Source organism: Leptodactylus fuscus, chromosome 9, assembly GCF_031893055.1.
Source record: "Leptodactylus fuscus isolate aLepFus1 chromosome 9, aLepFus1.hap2, whole genome shotgun sequence".
Classification (NCBI taxonomy): Eukaryota; Metazoa; Chordata; class Amphibia; order Anura; family Leptodactylidae; genus Leptodactylus; species Leptodactylus fuscus.
In genome coordinates, this window is record NC_134273.1 from 46,949,257 (window position 1) to 46,956,094 (window position 6,838).

Consider the following 6,838-nt stretch of genomic DNA (forward strand, 5'->3'; position numbering starts at 1 on the left):
TGTGGTTTTTGCCAATTCCATGTGGATTTTCAGCCTCCCATTGACTGCGTTTGTTTTTGCAGGTGGAATCCACCTGAAGGAAGCTTTATTTTTTTTCCCGCTAGCAGAACCCATAGAAGTCTATGGGGAGACATTTTTTTCCACTTGGATTCTGACACTGATTCAGCGCCAAAATCTTCGGCAAAAAACTCTGTGTAAATGGGCCCTAAAGGGCATTCACACGGCAAGAAATCCGCGAGGAAAAAGCCTCCCATTCACTTCAATGGGTTCCATTTTCCCCGCAGAACCCATTGAAATGAATGGGAGGCTTTTTTTTCTCCCAATGATATCAATGGGAGGCTTTTTTTCTCCCAGTGATTTCAATTGGTCAGGTATTGCACCTGCTGGCATTTTTCTTTAGAGTTTCTAATAGATACAAATCCGTGAGAAACTTCTCTTTTACAAACGAGAAAAACTGCAGGAAGAAAACTGTTAAAAGTGGACATAAATGGGTGGTCCATATACATTAGGTGGTGGTTAGCAACTCCTTCACAAATAGCTGTAAGAGGGGTTTTACTGCTTCTATGGCTAAAAATAATACAATAACTATATAATATTAATCATTTTATTTTGAAGCCGGAGTCCATAACTTTTCTGACTCCACACAAACTGGTCCCTGACTCCACCCACACAACCCGCCTTCTGGGCCGGTGACTCCTTGGCAGTAACATCTGGGGAAGTAAAGATTTGATGCAGCGAGGGTCTGGATTTGCCCTCAACATTGTAACAAACATGTATGTTCACACGGAGGCTGGGTAGACAGTCTTACACGTTAGACCACCTTCAGCCTAACATCAACATGAATGTTTTACCTTTGACTGTCGTCAAAAACATCAGATAAAGTCATCTAATATCTGGCCATTTCAGGCATTACTTTAAAGGAGTTCCCCATCTTAAAATATATTCAATCCATAGAATAGCAGATAAGGGGCAGGTATATGGGGGTTTGACTACGGAGTTTATACCCAGTTTCTGAATGGAGCAGTGGTCAGACTGAACGTACACGGCTCCATTAACTTCCATGGGAGCGCTGCAGATAGAGTGCTTTATTACAGTTATCACCAACATGCCCATTGACAGGAATGGAGTAATATGTTCCTCAGCCAAAACCCCACTCCATTCAGAACAGGGGACTAAACTCCCTCATTCTTCTGACTTTGGGGGGGGGGGGGCAGAGGCCACCAATCTGTGGAAAGAACAGTCGAGTTCAAGTTCTCTGAATGCTCCGATTGGCTTTCTGAACCTAAAGCAACATCAGCCAATACCCACATGATGTGCTCTTGGTGATAAAATAATTGCACATTTACTAATACAGGGATCGCAGGTGCATCAGGAAAAAGTGGATTAATATATATTTATTATATAGTATGCAAAATGAAAAAAAGTTTATTTCAAACATTATTACTTCATTAGTATATAAAGAAAAAAAAAAGAAGAAGTACATATAAACCAACAATTATTCTCCCTAAATGGATTACGTTCCAATACTGACAGCCACAAATTGTAAGCTAAGGAAACTTATCTGACCACTTTAGGAAACCGGAGAAAAATAAATGACTGAAACAAACGGTACAAAAACTACTGAAACAAATTTTGGTTTCCACTTTAATTGTTGTTCACGGTTACCAATATTGTGTCAACCAACTGAGCTCTCAACAAAATAAAAATGGAATTAGAAACAGTACAGTATATAAACACTAGAGTGTGCTGCAACAGCAACTGACAATAAGTAAAGAAGCATTGTGAGTAAACAAATGGAAAGTTATTACAGTTATTGCAGCAAATAACACTAAGACTATACTTAAAACACTACATTAGAAAGTGTTCAGCCAAAACATGTCATTTGGGCAGCAAGTTAACAATAGCTACTTGGTCCATGCCACAGCTTTAAAATGAAAGGGCATAAAAAAAATGTTTTAAAAAGATCTGCAAGTTAAAAGAAATAAGACCACTTGATGACAGAGTCATCTTTACAGTGTTACAAATTCACCCCACAGACACACATATACACAAATACATTGTGACATTAAGTGCCCTGTGGGCGGCGCTTTGGCAGAATTACTTCTCATTCAAGAAGGTTTGCCACTCCTCCAAATATATTAATCACCTCCAGTCTTTGCCTGGACACCAACCTTGCAGCTTTAAGAAAGTGTCATTAGTTGTAGCATTATGAATTGCATGATAAAATACTAAAATAAAAACTGCCTTACCTGATAGAATGCCGCAAAGCAATCTTCCCCTCTTTGGACACCGCGCCAGTTGCAACCCAACATGAATTTACTATCACACACACAAACACACTAAACCTTAGCTTAAAAAAAATGTAAAAAAGTATAAGAAATAAATAGAATCATGGTATATTTAACACTAATAAAAAGACTGATCCACACTGGCATGTAAAAACTGCCTACATAAAATGGTAAAATCAATAGCAAAAGGAAAAGAAAAAGCAAGGCAAAGTAAAAGCTGTGGAATAGAGTGAGACTGATCGGTAGTTACTATGGTCTGGACTCTTTGTACTGCTTTTCTCTGCTTGCCAACTAAGAGTACTGCAGCAAATGTGTGCAGCGAGGCCCCTCCCACACCACACACAACAGCACCAGCAGACTAAACTAATCTCTCACCGAAAAGACAAACAGGACATGATCAAGGCAAGAGTGCCTCGTATGCTGGCCAATAAAAACCTGGAGAAATATAAAACATGACCTATGGGAATATGCAAAAGAATGAATGCAAAATCAGAGAGCCATTCTACAGATTTCAAGAGCAGCAGAAATCCTGATTTTTAGAGACTTGTGACATATTAAACACTGTAGAAGAGACGTTTGTGTTGCATGAAGAGCAGTACAGCACAAGGGAAGGAAACAATGCACTCATATTAGCATGTCCTGTTGTGCGAGTATATGGAAGGTGCTTTAATAGACAAAAAATAAATAAATAAATATAGATACAGTAAATCACATTAGCCCACTAAACCACCATAAAATGTTTAATTGGAACGTGAATTTTGATTTTCCTCTAAAATTTTATAGAAGCAGCTACATTTCTACCAAGTAGTCCTATTTCTTAGCTATCGCAGTTTCTGGCAGCTCTAGCTGACGTCGAGCTTAACCACTAACACACCTCACACAAGGATTCTTATCCAACTCTCCTGGAAGTCAAATATGTAAAGTTGTGGAGTCCAATAAGTCAAATGTATCAGCACAAAGACTGACTGACTTGCCATAAGGGTAAGGCTGCAGCGTTTGTGGTTCTTATTCAGTGGCGTAACTAGGAATGTCGGGGCCCCGTGGCGAACTTTTGACATGCCCCCCCCCAACCGATACCGATGCCGAAGACCTCGACCGACCCCCTCCTCCGCACTCTATTATGTCTCTTAGTAAGCCCTGCACACAGCATTATGTCCCATAGTGGCCCCTGCACACAGTATTATGTCCATTAGTGGCCCCTGCACACAGCATTATGTCCCATAGTGGCCCCTGCACACAGCATTATGTCCCATAGTGGCCCCTGCACACAGTATTATCCCCCATAGTGGCCCCTGCACACAGTATTATACCCCATAGTGGCCCCTGCATACAGTATTATGTCCCATAGTGGCCCCTGCACACAGTATTATACCCCATAGTGGCCCCTGCACACAATAAAATACTCATTAGTGGCCTCTGCACACAGTATTATGTCCAGGATCGGCAAGTAAATAGGGCCTGTAACAGCCAATTTAAAAAAAAACCAAAAAAACGCAGCGGTAGCGGCTGTCACCGGGCCTCCTAATGGCCCGGGCCCTGTGGCAGCCGCCTCCGCTGCCTCTATGGTAGTTACGCCCCTGTTCTTATTACATCTTCTACATCAGTTGTCATCTTAGGACTCCTTACAAATTGAAGAGAAATACATCTAGGGAATTTGTTGTTAACTTGATAAAAGAGAATTTATGAGGAAGATGCTTAGCGGATCCATCAACTACTGGCATTACAATTTTATGCTACATTTACATAAGTATTGGAAGTTCTACCAGGAGCACATAATATCCAGATGAAAGAGCCCTGCAAGTTCTGCCTCATCATTTTGGAAAATGAAAGCTCTCATAATGTTAACCTGACAGACCGCCATTATAATTATTGGGATCTGTCAGGCTTTGTTGGTGTCCATAAAGGTTACTGATCTGAACTAGGCTTCAGTTCTTCTGTTCCCAAGTGTGCGTTAGGACAAACTGCATTGACCAAAGAATGGTAACACCCAGTTGTCCATCTATTTAAACATTTCCAGGAGGAACAACAGAGGAATACTGTATTTCAGACTTCCAAGACAAGATGTGCCAGAACAGTTGTTTTTTGAGAATGTTTTTACTAACATCAACAATGTCAGGACAGTTTATAGTTCTTTATACTAAACAGCCCATGGGTAGGAGGTTAGGGGGCAGAGTTTTACATATACCACCCCTTTCAATCGTGTATTACTAAAATGGCTTTCTGCTGCTTGATCGCTGGTAAACTATGTTAGTTATATGGTCGATTTTCAAATAAATTTTATGTTATACAGTAAGGCTGGACTTAGGAGAGATTTATTAAATTGATCTTAAAAAGAAAAAAGTGTCTTAGTTGCCAATAGCAACCAATGCAGCTTCAATTTTGCAGGAGCAGAATACCAAATGAAAGCTTTAATAAATCTACCCGTATATTTTTAGGGAGCTATTAACGCTAAAGGTTCTGCGTGCACAAAAATAGCTTTTACAGAATTCTTGTCACTTTACATATTTGTTGGGGGAAAGTTTATTGATAGTAACATTTTACAATGCATTTATGAAAAAAAAAAAGAGAACAAAAAAAAAAAAAAAAAAGAAGGGCAACTGCACTTCAGCACATGAGAAACGCGGCTGAAAATCAGACATCTCTCACAGCAATTTGGAGTGGTTTTGCAATGCAATAATTGGTCATGCAGTTTTTACAGCTGGGAATAAAAATATAGAAATAAGTTTCACCTGTAAAACCAGTCAGTTACTGCAACTGTAATCTTTGCCAGCTGAAAATCTTTGCGCCATTTCGTCTGAGTTTTTGGATAGGCTGTAATGGAGGCTTCTAATGGAGCAGATGACACAGATGTGAAGAGTCCGATAATGATCCAATCCCATAGCTCTCACATGCAGTCAGGAGATCATTTTCACATGTCTGCCTTTCGGTAGGACATAAAACATAGAACACCAGTGTGAATATAAAGACTAGGTTTTCAAATGCCTTGTTAACAATCAGTGATCAGCAACATTGTTACATCTATGGATAGATTTACTGGAGAGTCTTTATATGCCATACTAAGACAATTTGCAATCAAGTAAAGAGACTGATACTGTAACATTTCTAACATTTTCTTAACATTAGGTAGTCTGAAGAATACAAACCCTGCAACCTAGGGTAAGCCTTGAAGCAAAGCAATCAAACATCGTGTCATTTGCACCAAAACCCAGTGAAACCTCTGAGCTGATCTATTACAGCTGAGTTCTACTGGTTATGACTGAAGATCTGGTGCTCGCTAACAGCAGCTCTTTTGTGTCTTATGAGGTGACTCACTGGAAAATTACAGCTCCACCTCCTGCATTCCATCCACCCTTCCCCCAGTGTTTTTTTCATTAGCAGGAGCTTTGCCTGGGCTTTTGCAGAACAGGATCTCAAACACCCTTGCAGTGCTGTTCTTGCAACAGCCCTGACTGCATGCATAAGTCGGCAAGGCTGCAGCAAGTCACAAATCAACAAGGTTTCTTTCAAGGTCATAGCAATGGCACCGAGAGAAGTGAATCCTTACATGCTTCTTAGAGATCAGAATTCGGTTACTGCAGCAGTCTGATGCATAGCGCAAAATAAGACAATAATGGCCCAGGATTCCGATTAGAAATGCGTCAACAATTAAAAATAACGGAAACAAAAACAAACGTATCGAAAGATCTTCAAATTTATTAAAATTTTAAAAAGTCTGTAAAGAGAGGTATAAACTATATGTGTTACTGTACAGAAGACATGAGGTGATACAAGGCCAGTTTTATAAGTAAGGCTTAGGTCACATCTCCATTGAAGTTTCTATTGGAGACTAACGTAATGTCATGAAGGACTGCACAGGGAATTTGTTCCCTCCACCAGACTCCGTTTTAAAACGACGGACCCCCATTTTAGTTAAAAGGGTTCCACAGGGCTCCTTTCCACCTGTCCGTTCTGCTCCTCCGCCAGACCAATGCTAGTGTTAACCTAAAGTTACAGGCAGTGGCATAACTAGGAATGGCGGGGCCCCGTGGCGAACTTTTGACATGGCCCCCCCGACCGACACCGAAGACCTCGACCGACTCCCTCCTCCTCATTCCTGCGCGCTGTCCCTTAGTGGCCCCTGCACACAGTATTATGTCCATTAGTGGCCCCTGCACACTTTATTATGTCCATTAATGGCCCCTGCACACAGTATTATGTCCATTAGTGGCCCCTGCACACAGTATTATGTCCATTAGTGGCCCCTGCACACAGTATTATGTCCATTAATGGCCCCTGCACTCAGTATTATGTCCCTTAGTGGCCCGATAACTGAAAAGTACCTTTATTTATTTAAAACTTTTTTCTTTTTCACTATTTTATTGCCCCTCCCAAGGACTTGAACCTGCAATCATTTGATTGCAAGTCCCATAGACGGCAATATAAGTGTATTGTCGTCTATGGAAGATTCTATACATTACTATTGCGGATGGTCATAGAGACCAGCCGCAATAGTAATATAGCGATGACAGGCCTGGGAGCCTTCATTAGGCTTCTGGCTGTCATCTGAACAG

General features: G+C 40.8%; 1 protein-coding gene across 1 annotated transcript in view; it reads right to left on the reverse strand.

The window, feature by feature from the left end:
* The window catches only part of ATF7IP (activating transcription factor 7 interacting protein), a 46,093-nt gene extending 43,773 nt beyond the window's left edge, over nucleotides 1–2,320 (reverse strand). Inside the window, exon 1 of the mRNA XM_075286327.1 lies at nucleotides 2,250–2,320. The gene's annotated coding sequence lies outside the window, so the exon portion shown is untranslated. The remainder of the gene's footprint in view (nucleotides 1–2,249) is intronic.
* Nucleotides 2,321–6,838: the final 4,518 nt, after the last annotated feature.